General features: G+C 46.0%; 1 protein-coding gene across 1 annotated transcript in view; it reads left to right on the forward strand.

Moving 5' to 3' along the window:
* The first annotated feature begins 1,579 nt into the window (after window positions 1-1,579).
* Window positions 1,580-20,239, forward strand: part of PROSER2 (proline and serine rich 2) — a 184,711-nt gene continuing 166,051 nt past the window's right edge. Inside the window, exon 1 of the mRNA XM_069228652.1 lies at window positions 1,580-1,714. The gene's annotated coding sequence lies outside the window, so the exon portion shown is untranslated. The remainder of the gene's footprint in view (window positions 1,715-20,239) is intronic.

Here is a 20,239-nt window from a genome sequence, read left to right on the forward strand (position 1 = left end):
GAGCTAAATTTAGATTTGCCAGTAAACTAGGGAGTCGTCCCATAGGCACTATGTTGAACATTTACAGGGCTATAGTTGTTTCTACTGTAGCATATGGTGCGGGGATGGGGGGATACACTAAAAGTGCTCCCCTACAACTAGAGAACTGTTTTCTAAAACGTATGCTATGTTTGCCCACCTCAGCATCTAACGGAATTACACATCAAGAAATGGGTATACAATATTTGGAAGATGTGCTACAGGTGAGACCTTTGCTTTTATGGCACAGCATATGGTCTAAGGAAGCCTCTGTTTTTACAAAAGAACTCATATTAGACAGTATGAAATTGGATAATGCCATGTGTGTACCATGGCTAGCTTTTATTGATTCCTCTTTTAAATCTGTTTTTAATAGATCTATAAAACCCAAACCAGAGGACGTGCTGTCACTATCTAAAAAATGTATTAAGGACACATTTATGCAATATAAGGCGGACGATGGGAAGGTAATTGAATCTACTAAAACCACTGTTGGCTTTTACTTGTCTTTCTCCTTGGATGCAAGTAGGTTTGGCTATCTTTCTTAATTTAAGAACACACCAGGATGCAAGGGAATTCCTGTTAGCCTTAGACTCCCCGAATGTGTGCTATAGGGTGGCACATTATATCTTAAAAGCCATTCATGTTAGAAAAAGACTTATTGCACTCTAAAAACTTGTTTAAAGTATCCATTGTATTTTTACAAATGGTGACAGAATGCAGCACGATAATTTATATATTTTATGACCTTAAATATTTTATGAGTCTTATTGATTTATTGTCTTATGGTTACTGATGTATTTTATTGTTTATGTGCTTTTATGGCTTGCTGTTGGTTTAGCTGAATAAAGATTATGAACATATACATATATATACATTAAATAAATGTATTGCAGCAGTGCTGAGAGTGCACGTACTCTGTTTTTCAAAAGAAAGAAGCGCGGGTACTGAGTGCTTGTCCATTTAAAAGACTGATAACATACGTGGTTAGGCGCCTGTTAGCATCAGGAACAAACGATTCCCAGGCCACATTAGACATTTCAGACAGAAGTATTGGTACTCTCTTGGTTGTAAAGGCAATCAAAGCCTCTAGCATCCTCTAGGATTAGGTCTGCAACAGTCTTATTGTCCGTGTCAACTTCAGGGTTCCTGTCATGCCCATCTCCTCTGTTGTGCCCGTACCCACACCCCTCACGCCATCACCACGCCACCTGAACCCTCCCGGGTTGCGGTGAGAGGTACATTCAATCGCCACCTTCTACTGAGCCATGATGACCCCACCTCGCGCTGAAAAGAGACCTACACCTCGACAATTGCCATAACCTTAGGTGTCCGAATCTTGGAGGTATCGGGATCACCTGCCCTCTTCAGCACAGGTATCGCGAGCCAGAGCTCAAGGACTCGACCAGGAGCGCCGGCTCGAGCGCGGCTGGGACACGCCTTCCGGAGCAGCGGCGCGGGCGTCTTCTTTTGGGATAGGCGGGCTGTCATTTTACGGGCGGGTCCTTTTCTTAAACCAATAGCAGGGCTCACTGGAAAGCACAACCAGGAGGCAGCCCAAGTATCGTCCCGCTGCTTGTCAATCAACGTAAATCCAGTTTTCAGGATTTCTCACCTTGGCTTATGTAAATTGCTTAGAGTCAGAAGTAAAGCAGAAAGAAGTCGGGCGTTTGAAGTCTCCTGTTGGGGACAGGAGGTAAGGCCCGTGTTGGGGTGTAACATACCTGTTACTGGGGAGTTGCCACACAAGAAGAGAGGAGATTCTGTGCGGGTGAAGTACGCGTGGAAATAGCGCAGTCAGAGGGGACGAGTGAGAGCTGTAGCGGGGATACCTGTGAGACAGGCTGCGGGGTGAGACTGGAGAGCGGGACAGAAGCCTAACGAATGTGAGTGGTGCAGGGCATCAGGGGAGAGACATTCTAGAAGCAGTAATGTTGAGGGCTAGAGGGCATGGCAGTAGAGTGGGGGCAACTTTGGAGGAGTGCAATGGGTGGGGCTGTGAGCAGAGCAGGTACAGGGCAAATACTGGAGATGGGCAATAGGGGAGAAGTTAATTTGATAATATCGCTACTTGTTAGTTAGAGTGTGTGGGCTAAAACGGCAATACTGGGAGACCTGTGGTGAATACAAGACCTGTTGCATAGCTGAGCAAAGTGTACAATTAATCTACCAGGAAATGAAGGACGGTTAACGCGGAGCCTAGTGGAAGCCCCAAAACAGTACGTGTTTTTGACTCCTTTTGGACCATGAAGTTTGGCAATTTGTTGAGGGGGTCGGCGGGGGGCAAGTAGTTTGGGAGTGGCTTGGAGCAGGGCATTAGGGACGGAGACTGGGAAATAGGCGTGATAGACATGGACGCAGGTCAGATTTAGGGGAGAATGCTGGACTCAGGCGATGGGGAGGTAGACCTTGGATTCGGGGGCCGCGGAGCAAGGGGCTAAGGGCCGAGACTGTGTGGGCGGTTGTCTGAGAGAAGAGCCAGCACACTGAGGCTCTTGGGCGCGGGATATCAGGGGGCGGGCGTCCCGAGAACAACGTTGGAGGATGGGTAGTGCTAGGAGGAAAGCCTTGGTGGGGCCACCCGGGAGGGGCACGGCTGTAGAGAAACGTGATTGCAGCACAGAAGGGAGACACCTACGAGCAGAACTACATGGGGACTTTGGGAAGCAGGACACCAGCTAGTGGTCAAGGGAAATATATGTTTCTATCATGACATAAGAGGTCTGGAAGCAGCACATTGGAGATTAGAGGGTGTTAAGAAGAGTGCAGTTAGGGGTGATTCGGCAGCAAGGCCACGTAAAAGCAGCGTCATGAGCACAGCAATAGTGCCATTTAGGGAAATCCAGGAGCTGAGCAAACCGAGCTATAAAAAACATTGAAACGACACCATTTAGGGAGAATACGAACAGCGCGATATAGGGGTGTACAGGAGCAGAGCTGTAGTAGCCGAGGCTCTTGTCTCCTAGGATGTTTATTGTTTATATAAACCGCGTTTTGGTTTTCTTAATAAACATTAGCAAGCTAACTTTCTGATAGATGGAAGGGTGTGATACGAGTTGAGTTTCCACCTTTGGCTTTCACCAGCATTTTGTGGGCGACTTACTTTCAGGAGAAACAGCTCTGTACTCTCTCACCCTGGCCGCATTCAAAGAGCACATTCTTATCTTACATTACAGTATCACACAGTATTAATGTTCTTTGTAATATTAAGTGGCAATATGATATCTGGTCTTCGATTGTCTGAATTAACTGTTATAATGCATTCTACACATTCTTATAATTTTTTCTCCACACCACCTTTGCTCCAACCTGACACATGAGAGGTAGTGGTATTTAACACTATCTAAAATGGTTGTTAATGCCATATTGGCACACAAAATAATGCGTCCATTTTCTTGCGATAATGGCATTACTCCTAGTCCTACTCCCTCGCCTTCCTTTAAACCAATGAGGCTTCCTGCCTCCCACTAGACCCTCCCCTTCCCTTTTAAACCCCCCCCCCCCCCCCCACCCCTACCCCCTCCTGTACAAAAACCAAGCCCAAGCAGCAACTCAGACAGTCCGTACCGGGAGGGCGGGAGGGAACGGAAAGGAAGGCGAGGGAGTAGGACTAGGAGTAATGCCATTATCGCAAGAAAATGGACGCATTACCTCCCGTCCCTCCCTCGCCTTCCTTTAAACCAATGAGACCTAGCAAGAAGCACACAGGAGACGGACACTGAGTTGCAAGAAGTTCAATATCATGCACAAAGGCCACCAAAACCCCACCCCTAAGACTTCATAGAGGATAAGACCCGGTGAACCAATACCGACTCCAAACTACCCAAGTCCGACCGGCCAGAATGCCGAACGAACGTCAAAGGCGAGGCCCAAGTGGCGGCCCTGCAAATTACCACCACTGAAATCCCCTGAGACTCTGCCACCCAAGCCGCCATACCCCTGGTAGAACGACCCCAAACCCCTTGATGAGGAACAACCCCTATCAAGGAAAAAAACTAACAGAATCAATGATCTCACCCCCCGACTCACAGAAGCCGTGGAAGGCATCTCCGCTACGGGCCGGCCCAAAATTTACAAAAAGCGAATCACCCTTACGGAAAGGAGCCACCACCCTCAGGCACTCCAACAAAGCCCTGCGTACATCCAACAAATGCAAACGAACCACCTCCACCAAAGCGGGATTCGGACAAAAGGAAGGAAGGATGACCTCCTGGCGAGCATGAAAAGAAGAATCAACTTTCGGGATAAAAGAAGGTACCGGAACCAGAACCACCCGATCCGGAAAAACTTCCCAAAAAGGAAAGGAACAGGCCAAGGCCCCAATACAACTAAACGGCGAGCCGAAGCAATGGCCACCAAAAAGAACGTCCTTAAGGAAAGAAGACGTAAACACAGTCCCCCAGAGGTTCAAAAGGTTAATCCGTTAAAACCTCCAATACCAAAGAAAGATCCCCTGAAGGAAAAGAACGTACAGGGCGAGGAAACAAATGAAGAAGCCCCTGAAAAAATCCCGGCAACAAACGACCCTTAACCGGAAGGCTGCGCCACGGACCTCAAAATGCCTGAATAGCCGCCCACTGTACCAGCAGACACACCCCAGACAACCACAACTGTGCACCGTCCTGCAAGACCTGCATCACATCAAAGAGAGACGTGCCGGTAGGATCCAATACATGCCTCAAGCATCAAGAAGAAAAAAAAACCTTCCACGGCCTACCCTAAGGAAGTAAAGTGGAACGCCGCCTGGAACCCAGTAAAGTAGAACTTAAAGCCACAGGCACCCCCAGACCCGTCAAACCTCGGCGGGCCATTCCCAGGCCGTCAAGTGTAACCTCCCCTAAGACCTCAACGAGAGGCCGGGAAACTCCAGGGGAGACGGACACAGAGGAAGAGGCCATATCCGACTGAATGGCCGCAGCAATGGGAACCAATTCGCCCTAGGCCAATGGGGAGCCATCCGGACAACCCTGGCCCCCAGAAGCCGCACCCCTAACAGCAAAGGCCTGAGTAGCTGAAACGGCGGGAACGCATACAAAAGGCCCCTCGGCCAAGGACACGACATCCCGTCCACCTCCCAGGCTTGGGGACACCGAAAACCGGGAGCCGAAGTGACCGAGCTACGCGTTTTTCTCGGACGCGAACACATCCAGCACTGGAAGACCCCAGAGCCGAACCCGATGAAGAAACAGCGAACTCTGGATGGAGAAAAGTTGAGAGGAAGTAACACAATGCCCAAACGTATGCAGCCCTGAGAGCAGAAACCCACTCCTGAGCCCACACAAAAATCTTCCAGGCCAGACCGAACAAAGCCCTAGACCAGGACCCCCCTTGAAGTATGACATAAGCCCTGGCCACTACGTTGCCCGAACAAGCACCGCAGAACCACCAAATGACCTCGCAGCCGCAATCATAGAAAAGCACGGAGGGCCGTCTGTACCACAACCATCCACACCATGGACCGGAGCACCACAAACTTCTTCACTGACACTGCCACCAAGCCAAGAAGAGTCCGAAACTGAGACCCCAGAAAACTCAGATCCTGGGATGGAACTAAACCGATAGCCCCCCGTTGATTAAAAAAAAAACCGTGGTTCTGCCGGACTCCAGAACTTGGGCAACCTGCTTCCGAAATAGGGCCTGCGAGGTAGAATGGAGCAAATGTCGACCAGATATGGATGAGTAAACACCCCTTCCGAATGTAGCAAAGCCACCAGGGGGGCCAGTACCGTCGAAAAAAATCTGAGGAGAAGTCTTGCGGCCGAACGGCAGAACACAAAATGGACAGTGCACCCGATCCACAGCAAACCTCAGGAACTTTTGAGAGGATCTTGCCACAGGCACGTGTAGGTAAGCATCCTGCAGATCCAGTGACACCAGAAAGTCCCCACGTCTGACCAAAGGAAAAATAGTCTGAATGGACAGCATGCGGAAATGCACTGTCCCGATCCAGGTATTCACCTCCTTTAGATTGAGCACAGGCCGATATCCCCCTGAAACTTGCAGTACAAGAAACAAGACCGAATAAGTGCCCTGACCCCGTTCGCCAAGCGGAACGCGGGAAATGGCCCCTTTGACCAGTAAGTCTCGCACTCCGTTCAACAATGCTCCTCTCCGTGACACCCCTGAAGGCAGAGGTGTGGGACGTACCCCTGAATCTGGAGGAACCACAACAAAATCTATGACATAACCATCGGTCACAATGTCTATTACCCAATGATCGTCTACACTGTCCTCCCAAGCTGACAGAAAGTGACACAGTCTTCCCCCAACCGGCCCTCTGCCAGGCCCACAGTGATTGTCAGGACCCCTACTTGAAACCACCCCGGGTCGCAGGAGCAGACTCCTTAGGCGAAAAACGCGGCAGAAAACGTCGTTTCCGGAATGAAAAGGATTGAGCATCCCTAGTAGGAGAAGATCTGGAATGATTCTTCCACCCATTACCCGAAGAAGAACCCCCTTCATAAGGTAAGGCATGCTTCCTCTCCTTAAATGCCTTGGAAAGCATGGACGGCAAATGCCCACCAAATAGGTTACGGCCTTCAAACGGCAGTCTCAACAAGGCCGCCTTCTCCCCTGGATCAGCCTATCAGGAACGCAACCAGAGGGACCTACGAGCCCCAATCAAAGCCCCAGAAGCCAGAGCCGAAGTACGGACCACATCTGAAGACACATCCGCCAACAACCAGGCCGCTGTCCCATACCAGCCAGGAGCTCCGAACACTCTGCCCCATCCTGAACAGCCACTGCCAGGTCATCCAAGTCCTGCACCAACGACTGGGCCGCATAAGCAGAAGAAATACCTGCCCTCAGAGCCAGAGTCTCAGCCGCAAAAGCCCTCTTAAGCCCTGAGTCCACCCTACGGGCCGTGGCATCAGCAGGCACACAATCCTCCGGATTGACAGCTGTTCTGCCAATCAGGGGAGCCAAACGTGAAACCAGGAGGACCGAGGGAGGCCATACTTCCTTACCCTAAAGTAAAGAACGTATCTGAATGAACCGTGGAACCTGAGCCATATCCACATCCCCACTCCCAAAACACCATATCCTTCACAGGTCCCCGAAAAGGCATGGAAAATTCAGACAGCGTCTGATATCGTGGAAATAAGTGAGAGCCAGCGTTGGCGGGACTAAACACAGGAAACCCCAAATTGTCCCGTACATGTGCCATCACAACCTACATCACCTTCCAGGAGCCAAAATCACCCCCCAGAGGACGTAGATGGAGCATCCCCTCCCACACTCTCAGAAGAGGACTTCCCTGCAATTACAGGAGAATGGGTAGCCCAAGCCCCACTAGGCCAGGCCATCCCCGCATGAAGAGCTCTGGAAACAGCCTCCTGCACCTCCTCCCTGGACATGATGGGCACAGCACCACCACCCTGAATCTGGGGGCTCCCAGGAGTGGCATTGCCATCAGCACCTCCCTCCTTTGAGGAGGAAGAAGAAACAATCCTCATAAGACATTTTAAGGGTGTAGGCGGGAGTCGTACCACTGTACACAGGTAACCTGCCGCACCAAAGGTACTTGACCTCGCCACTGAGCTCTAGCACCTGGATTCCGGCCATCAACTGAATCTGTAGGCACGATCTCATCCACAGATAAAATATACAGGGCCCAGGAACCATATCCCAGAACCAATCCAAATAAAGGATAAAATTAAGAATATCAGTCAAAATGCGGGCAGAACGCCCGTCTTACCCGCACAGAAACCCAAAAACACTCTTCGGCATCCCTCCGCGGCGAAGAAAAACCGGAACTGAACGCCCCAGCCACCAAGAGCCGGCTGACCCCGTCAGCCGCCTCCCAGGACGCGTCTTACGAGCAGCCCCGCCTGCACAGAAAAGACGTGCCCGGCCGAAGCACACCTCGCGGAGCTCCGCTTCCCGAGGAGTGCATCCAACGATGACCTCCAGGCCCCGCCGTGAAGGTAAGTGAAAAGGGAAAGTCTAGCATGGGCTAGACAAAAAGAACAGGAGGGGGTAGTGGTGGGGGGGGGTTTAAAAGGGAAGGGGAGGGTCTAGTGGGAGGCAGGAAGCCTCATTGGTTTAAAGGAAGGCGAGGGAGGGACGGGAGGTAAAGCTGTTGATGTAGGTAGTTATAGACACACGTTATACCGTCAAACAGTTGGGTTAAGAAGGTATAGTACCAATGAAATGGATACAGTGCACAAAAGCAAACAGTCAGCAAGAAGGTTATGTCTTAAGAAGTCTAAGCATCAACAGCGATTGTCCTTTAAAAATGCTACCAACATGGAACGAGGATAATAAAGCGCCTAGAAATGTAGGTGCCAAGGAAGCTGTTAGAGTAAATGTTGCAGTCATCTTTCTATGGTAAATTCAGTTAAAGATTCCACTTTCTGCAACGGGAAATGCAACAACAAGAACAGGTAAACATTGTGAGAAGATTTGGCCTCAACTGTGCATTGCGGCAAGTGTGGAAAATTCTACTGGATGTTAAAAATAATAAACCATCTCTCAAGTAACATCCATTATCTCATTGAAGCCCCTCCACATTACACGCTTTGAGCATTCTCACATCTTAGATACTTTTTCTGTTAGTTTTCAGCTCATCGCAGCTTTGTATTTGCAGACCCTTCTGACCTCTTACTGCCTGTTTCCCTAAAACCACAATGTACGTTTAGGATCCCTAATCACGTCCTAGTATTACAAATATTTTCATCATAAGAACTGAAACCATGTGGTCCTTATATGCCTGGGTCATAGATGTGGCCTAGGAGGGATTCAAGTCATGCTCGGCTGCACGTTATAATTGTAATACTAATAGCCAACCAATCTGTTGTTGTCATGTGAGAGCTGTACACCCTTTCTGTATACTGTACGCTTATTCACTTGGAAGTGAGAAATTCTCTTCTTTTCAGATAGGGTAACTTTGTGTGATCAGCTTAATGGGTTTTACATCATTTTATCCTATTGGTCTCTCTCGCTCTCCAAGTTACTCCAAGATTTAAAATCAGTGTTTCTTTCATGTCTGCAAGTACTTGCATGGTGTTTGCAGTTGATAGTTATATTCTGTGGCTGGGACTAATTGATCCGTCTATTTGGACTGGGGTCCCAAAAATACTCATTTAAGTTTTATTTTGGGAAGTACAATCATTGCGCACCTTTGTGTCTAGTAAAATAGGATTTATTTTTAAACCACTCTAGGAAGTTGTTTAAATTATGCATACCCTTGAACGAGCCACTTTCATGGGCTATTTTATTGATACACCCATTTACTATACATGTGAAAGGAGCATGGAAAGAAGTAAAGACTTCCATGTCTCGTTTATGGACCATAATTTGAATGCAACACTGTACCTTGGCTTCCTTTTCCAGACCGTCATTCTGTGAGGACTAGCTTGTTATATGGAATTCACCCATCTGAAGCATAACTAGTGTGTTGAGTCTAGCTGTTTCTAATCTTCAAAACACATAACCTGTTCACTTGTGGACCAAATTTCATCCCGTATATAGCTGCGTTTCACCTTTGTCTAAGGTTGCTGAAGCTGTTACATTTGTTAGCTTCTCTGCTAGCCTTTTGTATGTAAATTGGTTGATGTTTGTTGGTCAGCAGCCACCAAGGAAAGGCCAAAGGAAACAAGTCGCCGAGCTTGAAACTGCACTCCACATGTGGAGGTCAAAAGTATGGCTGTGCTATTGTCTACATTGTAGCCCATTATCCCTGCAAGCCATGACTTAATACAGGGGGTACTCAGATGCACAAATATGTAGAGAACTCGCCCAAAGAGCATCTTTACAGCAGTCCATTCATAAAGAGCACGATGCCATCAGTCAGGCAAATTACCTTCCCATAAAATATTATTACATTATAGGCCCTTAGGCTCTGACAAGCCCTATATTTCAGTTTTTTGTCAATTGCTGTTTTGCTGTTTATTATTTTGGCAACCTTCCTCCGGGATTGTGTAGGACGTGTATCTCTAATTCTGTTTGTTCTGGTACTCTGAGTTTGATTTGGCACTGATTGTCCTTTTCTTTTCAGCCTAATGTTGGCTGTTCATAATTTCTATACCTCGTCTTGCTTATTAGTTTATTTTGCATTATGTTACCACACTGTTCAGTTTTCTGCACTTTTTGAAAATGTTGAAAACGTACTGTATGTCCATTACCTCCTCTTCTGATGTACTGCTGCAAATGTTACTTTCTGATGGGCCCTGCTTATGCTTTCTGAGTGCGTCAAAATGCTGCTACTTTTTTCTCCAATGAACGTTACACTTTACGTATTTGCCAATTGCCTTGTCACCATGTTTATTGTGCTTGAAATATTTTTTTCAGTTTATTAAGGGCCTATTGAAAGTTGGAAAGTAAAATGGTGTGGTAAGCCCATGAATGGTATTGAGACCCATTTACGGGCTATCACAACATTGAGACCCACAACAGTCGAGTCTCGGAATTACTTGTCCATTTACCACGTTTTCCCAAATTGCTGGCCTTTTTGACAACAATTTCTTCCTGCCACTAACAGATGGAAAACGTTAGCGATGGCACAGGTGATATTATTGTGTGTAATTCCTCATATGGTAGAACGTGTAATCGTGTGGGGTGGTAGTTCCACTGAAAATCTGCAGAATTACCAATGAGCACAACTCGCAATGAAAGCCTAAATGTGTAATATGCACACAGGCAACGTTCTATCAAATATGTATGCAAATCGTTTATGACCAAATTGATTTGCCAGATAAATGGTAAACCAGGGCAACCAGAATATTCATTACCAGTATCAGTTTCAGCAGTTGATTGATTCAGATCATAAGTTCTGACACCCTTTCCTCCTGAATAATTTTAGATATTTGAGAATGAAATCCACACAAGTTTTAAATGTGTTGTATTCGGGTTACATCCACCAATCACATTCGGTAATAGTTTCACATTCTATTAGGTTGTCACTAATTACTACCCTATTTTTTGACAGATTAGTGATCTGACCGTTGCTTGGGTCAACGGAATGTCACGCATAGTGACCAAGTGCTTTCCTGGCCGCCGCACACCTGTTGCTGGAACGCCTCCTGTTTGTTTACGAACTTTACAGTCGGATTTCTTCGATAGAAATTATATTTAAACTTGGCGTCCCACAATCCATCAGTCTCGGAGATAACTAGGGACTCCAAACCGCAAATAAGTCGCGATTTCGGAGCTTTCAGGATTTTCCTAGATTAAAAAATATTTCAACCACAGAGGTTACGGCTGTTTCACATTTTTCTTGTGAGAAGTGAACTAGGATATTTTCACACAAAGACTGCAGTGTAACATAAACGCGAAGGGCGTGCTTACCTTGGGATTTGGTAATTACAAATAAAGGCGCTCTGTAAGCGATCACAGATCCTTTTCCTCCCTCTGCGCCGCCCGCACGCCTTCCAAGTGGGGTGTGGACCACTGCCATTATGCATTTCAGTTAAGATGCAGTAAACCGTAATTATATACTTGCAGAGGATGAAGTATTTTGAGAGACGGAGGGCAGTGTGAGTGTCGCACCATAAAATCTTGAATACCAGCCTCCGAAATCCTCTAAGAAGCTTGGGCGCACTTTAGTCGTTCCAATTAGCGCTCTAATGTGACATGCGACCTATTCCTAGTTAAACAGACGGAATTTTCTCAAGTGGTCAACTTAAACTAATGAGTTTCTTGGGTGGGCAGCTGTACACACATTTCATGTCCCGTTTATGCCGTCTACTAAACTCTTGTATTCAGGATCTGCACACATTTAGCTCTAACATGTACCCATCCAACAACACAAAACAATCTGTCTGCTTTTACTCAGCAGGAAAATTGTTGTGTGCTAATGTCAGTAAATGGTTAGCATACTGTGGTGCAAAAGGAATTTTTTCTTAATTTGACTTTTTTTTTTCTATCACGAACCTGTTGATAACATGATATTAAGTAGCTTGTTATTGCTTTAGCTATCTATACACGGTAAATGATGTGAACAGTAAAACTGGACAACTGAAAGTGGAGCTGTTGGACAAACTTTAATTAACAAGAATCAATTTCTTGCTCTGATGAATTAATCTCTGCTACTGTTCTTCAGCTTCCAACCTAGCTGAATATATAACTGATTTTGTCATTTTACCTCTGTATACTGGCAGCTATGGAACTTACACTGAGTTCCTATTGTCACCATCAGTCATTAAAATGGAGGACAGTAGACACAGTACAGAGGCAACAATGGTTGTCCTGAAACTTATCATATTTAAACTTCAGACATTCCTTCTCTGTGCTTCATAAATTATCATTTTGCGGAGAAGACCCTGTGTAGTAACCAGGCAATAGTCACCAAGTTGATGAGCATGGTTAAACTTTGGGAGAAAGGAAGGACAGTGACAAGGAAGAGTTAAAACCTCGGTGTTCAGATTGTCAGTAACAAATTGGTACTTAACCACTTCAACCCATTTCTCGTAAGTCATAGAACCTGTGGACTAACCAAGGCAGTGGTTTCATTTTAAATAGTTTGAAAATACATCCATAAAGACAAAGCATCCTGCGAAAATCATCCTTTTTTTCGTCTTGCAATGTATCCAGTTGTTATGACAGTTTTAAGCATAATGCATTCCACTCCTGGGAAGTGTAATAGAACCCACATACTCACACGTTCTTAAAATCAGAGTAAGTCTCCACATCCAACATAGTTCGTGAGTCCTCATTCCTTCTATGTGGAAGAAAAGAATGAAAAGAATGAAGTACGCACTTGGACAGACCAGTCTGTTAATGTCTGTGCTTGTGAAACCAAACTAACAAAGAACAACAGTCAATATAGTCTCATTTACTATCCATTTACACACACTGGTGCTGCCCCTCTCCAGTAAGGTTGCCTTTCCTTAAAACTGACATTACCTTTCCTTCCAAGTCACCATTAGTTTGGCTACCAGAGACCATCCCACTCATGCGCCTCCTTCAAGAAAGTACTTCTTGAAATTGTCCAACCTAAATCTTCCTCATTGTTTTAGGTGCCAAGTCGGGAAAAATGGTCTTCTGTGAACATTGATTGAAAGCTTTCCATTGCTTTCGATGCTTCTAAGATGCAGTATCTTTATTTGTCATCCGTGACATTGAATATCAGTGTTGGCCCCTTTCTTTGAATCAATGGCTCCAGAGATGCCTTGCTTTTTCTATACAGAGAGGAACTACTTTTACATCACAGCCATTAAGCAAGTAACAACCAGGGTTTGTCACCATCGAATCCCCCAGTATCCCCAGGATTCCACACCAGCACCATCTCGCTCTGTATTCTGGATTTTCCACCCTGGCGGCCAATGTTGCAGTCTCATTGATCCATATTGTTTTATTGGTAGCACCAAAATGTCTATCCTACAACTGGACACTATGGTCCAACTCCTCAATCGGACTTCCTCCACTTGCCACTTTCTCTTTGATGGCCACTGCACTTTTGTTCAAGTTTATTAAGTCTGTCTTCAGTTCATAAGATGGAGCTCTCAAGTAGTAGTGGTGTTCGTAGATAATCCCTATAATAGAGTTCAAAGGTGGGGGACTGAACCTTGTTTACCCTTCACACAGTCCAAACAACGACTTTGCATTACTGATTTTGTTACATCAAGGGGTTTATGAGAAACTTACAGAACACAGTAGGAATTTTCTATTTTTTTCTTTACAAGATTCTCATCTGCCTTGTTAGTTGAACTGGGCTTTTGTGGGCTACCAGTGTTTAATGCCACTAGCCCCAGTGACAAGCTCTGCCTTATTTTGAAATTCAGCTGCAAGATCCACATACAAAGCTGTCCTCAACGTCTACCACCACCAAATATGCGAAGCAAAGAAAAAGGCCCTAATTCTCGGACTCCAAGCCAACCCCAACAACGCCAAGGAACTCTTCACCATTGGTATGGGATGATGTCGTTGTTGGCAGCTGCGGGTTGGAGAACTCTTTGACAAACACTCTGCAGTGACCTCTCCAACCTGTTTGAAGAGAAGATTGCCAAGATCTACAACATATATTTGACCCACATCATGTCAGTACGAATGCCCAGCAGGACACCTCTATCATAGCCAAACAGCAGCTAAGCAACTGGAAGCCCCTCTGGAATGAAGACCCCACTGCCCTAAGGAATACTATCCACTCAGTAGCCCCCTCAGGTCCATGCCCCCACTTCATATACAACCTTTGAAGAATCATCATCTCCTTGTGCTCACCACTAGCATCAACACCTCCATAACCACTGCCATGTTTCCATTTTGCTGGAAAATGCAGTAGTCGAAGCCCTATTGAAGAAACCAACAGAGGTTCCCAACACCCTCAATAGCTACAGACCCATCTCACTCTTGTCTTTTCCAGCAGATGTCATGGAGAAAAGTCATCAATACCCAACTCACAGACCCCTTAGAATTCCATCAACTCCTGGACTGCGCTCAATCTGGCTTTCGCACCAGCCACAGCACAGAAACAGCTCTCATTGCGGCCATGGATGACAGAAAAATCCTTAACCGAGGAGAAACGGCTGCGCTCATCCTCCTCGACCTCTCTGCAGCTTTCAGAAGCTTCAACACTTAGATAGCTGCAAACTGGCGCTGAAGTGGTTATCCTCCTTCCATGCTGACAGAACTCAATGAGTTAGACTCACCCCCACACCTCAGAGCCCAAGAAACTCATCTGCAGAGTCCCTCAAGGATCGCCACTCAGCCCAACTCTCTTTAATGTCTACATGATGCCCTTCACATCGTCAGAGCCCACTGCATCAACCTAGTATCCTATGCCAACAAAACACAGCTCATCCTCTCCCTTACTATTTTAGCCATCACAGCCGGAGCAAACTGCATGAGCATCGTCGCTGCTTGGATGGAAAATAAAACTGCCTCCAGCTGAACCTAGACAAAACTGAAGTCCTTATCTTCAACAACAACCCCCCCCACCCCCTCCCCCTCCCTGGATGCCTTTTAATGGTCCACCAAATGTAGCCCGCACTCCCCCCTGCAAACCATGGCAAGAACCTCAGGATCATCCGTGCACCCGCCTCTCCATCAGCAGGCAGATCCACGCCATCATCTCATTATGCTCCCACATCCTGCGACTGCTACTCAAGATTTTCAAATGGATCCCACTTAACATCAGACGTACAGTCACCCAGGCTCTTATTACAAGTAGACCTGACTATGGAAGCATTCTCTACTTCGGAATCCCAGGCCATGTTCTACACTGACTCCAATCTACCCAAAATGCTGCTTCCAGACTTAATTTGAACGTCCTGAGAAATAACCACATCTCTCCACACATCAACAATCTCCAACGGCTCCCGGTCAAGGAAAGATGTCAGTTCAGGCTACTCACTCACACGTACAAAGCTTTCCACAACATCAGTCCAGCGTACCTCCACCACCACCTCAACTTCTACCAACACACCAGACACCTTTGATCTGCATCCCAGGCAAGAGCACACCTACCTTGCATCAAGAAGACCAGAAGTAGAAGGACGCTCTTTCTCGTACCTCGCAGCCAAGACCTGGAACGACCAAACGCAATACCTCAGAACCTGCCCCTGCCTCATGGACTTCTGAAGGAACCTCAAGACATGGCTTTTCCAGGCGAAATAAGCATGATCTTCTGCTCCCCCCTCAGACCTGGATACCCTCAAGGATGATTAGCCACGCTCTACAAATCCACATAACATAAGGTAATCTTTACAGCAGGGCCTTTCTGATAGTTTGGAAGAAGTCAAACAGGAGTGGTCTCAGTAGTTCCCAAATGGGTTAGAAAATGTTGGAGTTTAGCACATGGAACTGACTATGGGTGAACAAGAGCAGTTTGGCATCGAACTGTTCTTTAATGCACTTCTGCAGGAATGCTCTGATCTTGGCTCCCATGCAGCAAAAACTGTCTACAGCAGTAAGATAGACAGCTACTGAACTCGCCCCTCCTTCAAAGTGTCTCCGTATTGTACTTGCATATTTCACTTGTAATGTAAAAGAGGTGAATGAATCCTTGTTATTTACGTCAGTGGTCACAAAAAATGTCTTAATTAGAAAAAACATCCGTACAAAAATTCACGTTTGGAAGACGTAGTACTTGCAGTAGCTTTTTTAATTTCGATTCTAGGTGAGAATACTGGTTAGTGGTCAGTCTAAACTCTAAACCTAACCTGGCATATCTTTTCATGTCCCTTGAATATATAGCCTTTTTCCCCCTAGTTTACCCACAGGTAGACAACGACTTAACACGCAGATAGAATTTAGTATAAAATACTACTGGTATGGCCAGGCTTAAGGGGTGTTTCTTTTTATATTCTGCATTGCAGTTTGGTACTTTGGTAGACTTTGCTTTGAATAAAGGCCTGCCCGTCCTGCTTTCGGAAATACTGTTGAACTTTCGCAGCTTAATAAAAACGTGTATTGTTTTCTCAGTTTATACACTCATAAGGAATCTGAAACCTGTCTGGAAAATCTTGCATAACCGGTTTGTGAGGCTCAGCTTGAACAAGGTTACTTCTTGTCATACGTCCGGTGTTCACTTTACATTGGGATCTAGAAACCCTTGTTTTTATATCTTCCGTTTTGTTTCTGTGTTTTTTTCATAATTGACTTCTGCTAGTTATTTAAGATGTTGCTCTTCTAAGTGCTATTTCCTCTGGACCAGATATTAGAGGACTTTTGAAATTTTATTTTTTGTATTTTGGTGACCTGATGGCAGTAGCACAATCTGTGATTTAGAACCCGAAGTTACATATCTGAAAGTTTGTTTGACTTTACCCAACTTCTCTCATCGGCGCCCTTGAGTATCAGCACATGGGAGCAGAGGTAATCTTAGGCTTCCTTCTTATTCTTAGGGCTGTGTGGTCCTGAGTTAAGCAAACACAACGGCGGTTCATTCAGTTTTATTTATATTATAGGGACAGATACATTGTACTCGGCTCCACTTAGACATGAAAAGTAGTTCTCAATGCCACAACTATGCGTGGACAGAAGGTGCCAGGACTCCAAAATCCTATTTACACTTATATTGTTTTTTCACAAATGTACCGTCAGTGTCTGATCTGTAAAAGAATGAGTGCCAAAGCTTCGCTCAGATGCCCATGGCCCATGCATTAAACTTCGGTGTGCCGAAAGCCAAAGTTGTATAGCCTTTAATTCACCTCGGGCCACTTTAATCCTTTACCAGACAATCCTGCCCCTTCATCTCACTCTTGCAGGTTCCAGCTTTCTACCTTCATGACTTTTTTCCATAGTTCTCTTCTTCTGTCTTTCCGACGTCTGTGTTTTTCTTTCTTGCTGTGTTTCACGGCCTGACAGAGAAAAATCAGTGCTGGTCCCCAAAAATAAGTGCTGGTGGCCCACACCGTTAACCACCGACTCAAATTAAACACTGTGTACAAGAAAATGTACCTAATAAACATACGTTTACTGATGATGCTGATGTGCCAGACGTGCAGTTGTGGTGACAGTAACACAGCACAAGATGCAAAAATAATTGTGTTTGTAATATTTAATGCTATAAGCCTACCCGAAGGACTTGCTAGTTATGTCTCCTGCACGTGACCAGGATTCCCAGGGATATTGGGCACTGTTTCCTAGAAGATCGTATTTTCCTTTTTTTGCATTTTCTTCTTTACCTTTGGCCCTGCATTTTACAGTTCCTTCTTCGGTATGCGTGCACGGACAGTCTTTTAAATTACACGTATGAGGTCAGTGTGTTAATATATTCTTTCAAAACACCTCAAAATTAATTGCTCGTTCGAGGATTGTGATAAAAGGAAGTTGTTGTTTTTTACGTTGGATCCATTTCTAAATTGCTTGACAACTGTCATGCGCCTTTTGGCACTACATACGTCTATGTATGTGGCATTTATACAGCGCAACCCTAGCCGAAAGGCAGCGAAGTGCTGTAGACTGTCAAAGGCATTAGTCAATATCTCATTGGAGGAGCAGCTGTTTTTCGAGAGCGAGTGTGCACTGTACCTGCATCACAATGTACTGAGCTTTAAAGAGGTGTAGCTCTTTGCTAACCTGGAGCAGGATTCGGGTAGTCCTGATGGATATGGGGATGTCGTTCCAGAACATGTTGTCTTGTTTTCACATAATGAATTCATTACTTACAATTAATTCTCATTACGCTGAATACCCTGTTTCTCCTCCTAATACTTACTTCAGTGAGGTGTTTCACCTCTACCCAAGCCCGTGTCTTAGCCAGATTCAATCAATAGGTTCCACTTAAGCCAGGCCCTTCCTTCCTCCCCGTTCTATACTCCAAATACCCTTGACCAATATAAGTTCAAGGAGCCCAGAAAACGGCCTGAATATCCCATAGCCCAAGTCAACTGAGCAGGAGTCAGGTTGGTAACTGGAAAGTAAAAGAGATTGGGGGAGGGGGCGAGCGCAAGTATTGGTACAAGAAACAGGGTATCTGGTGTAAGAAGAATTACCGGTAAGTAATGAATTCATTTCCTCATTAACCCTATTTCTCATTCAAAACGTACTTCAATGAAGATATACTAAAGCAAAAAACAGAACAACCTGACTCCAACAAGAAACAGCCACGGACCACTGCATAATGCCGCACATCTTCAATGCAAACCAGCATGGTATGACGATAGGAGACCAGATCATTCAGGGAACCACTGCAGCAGACACTGGGAGCTGAAGGCCACGGGATCAATGACATCCAACCTATAATGGGCCACAAAAGTAGAGGGAGTGGCCTATGTGGTTGCCTGACAAATGTCCAGAATGGAAACGCCCTGAGCTTCTGCCCAGGAAGCCGCCATACCTCTTGTTGAATGCTCCTGGATATCAACTGGCAGAGGAATTCGTTGAGAAACATAAGCCAGGGAAATTAAGAGCGAATCCAACAACTTAAAGTAGGAGTAGAGGCTTTCAGGCCATGAAGGAATACACCAAAATTTACAAAAAGGTTCTCATAGAGGCGAAAATCCTGAGTGCAAGAGTGATAAACAGACATGGCCCAAACCAAATCCAAAGTGTGGAGAAATTCGTCTTCAGGAGTTGCAGGGTGTGGGGGAAAAAACAGGAAAGTGATATCCTGCCACTGGTGAAACAAGGAGACCACCTTGGGAATAAAACCAGGACCCAGACACAAAACCAACCTATCCAGAGAGCAATTGCAAATAGGGGTGCCGGATAGACAAAGATGCCAATTTACTCAAGTGCCAAGGTGATGGTGACCAGGAAGAACACTTTCAAGAAAAGATGCTTCAAACCACGACATCCAGAGGCTCAAATGGAGCTGATTGAAGGGCAAGAAGAACCAATGACCGATCCCAGGCAGGAACCTAGAACAAACCCGAGGTTTCAACAAAGAAAAACCCTTCAAAAGTTGGGAACCCAGAGACTGCATTTCCGGCAGATTGAACGGGGAACGAAGGGCCTTAATAATAGCCCCCTGAACCCTTAAAGTAGCCACCACCAGACCCTTCTGAAACACATCCTGCAGAAATTGAAAAACTCCTGAAGTAGGACACAAGACCAGATCTAAAGAGTGAGCAGCACGCCACTGAACAAAAGAAGATCAATGATGAGCATAGGCCTTCGTAGTGGACCCTTTACAAGACTTCTGAATGGAAGCCACCACAGGAGAGGAGTGGCTGTGCAACTTTAAACCCCTCCTTTCAAGAGCCAAACCGTCATATGCATCCGTTGACAGGTGGCAAAATTGGTATCCAGAGAGTACACGGATGGTATGGCAGAACCCAGTCTGGCACTGTTGACATCAAAATGAGGAACACCTTTTTCTCTCCAAAGCTGGGCCAAAAGTTTGGGCAAAAGAGGGAACGGAGGTAAGACCTACAGGAGGCCAGGGAAGGGATAGAGCATCCCCACCCCTCCCCACCCACACCCTGGACCTGGGGATCTGGAGAAAAATGTCGGAAAGAGAGAATTTGCTGCAGAAGCAAAGAGGTCCACCAGAGGAGTGCTGAACCTGTGAAACAGTTGAGCGAAAATACCTGGATCCTGAGATTGTTGGCTAGAACATCGTCTTTACCATGAATATATGTGGCAGACAGGGAGAGAAGGTGAGACTCTGCCCAAAACCTCACCTGGAAAGCCAGAGAGGCAAGGGAGCGGGATCCCGTGCCGGACTGGTTGATGTATGATTTGGCCACCATGTTGTCTGTCCGGATGATCACCATGTGACCCCTGATGACTGGGGAAAAATGCACCACAGCCAGAAAAATTGCCCTCAGCTCCTTCCAATTCAAAGAGAGCCTGTAATCCTGAGGGGTCCAAATCCCCTGTACCATGAGAGAGT

The sequence above is a fragment of the Pleurodeles waltl genome, chromosome 4_1 (assembly GCF_031143425.1).
Source record: "Pleurodeles waltl isolate 20211129_DDA chromosome 4_1, aPleWal1.hap1.20221129, whole genome shotgun sequence".
In the NCBI taxonomy this organism is placed as follows: Eukaryota; Metazoa; Chordata; class Amphibia; order Caudata; family Salamandridae; genus Pleurodeles; species Pleurodeles waltl.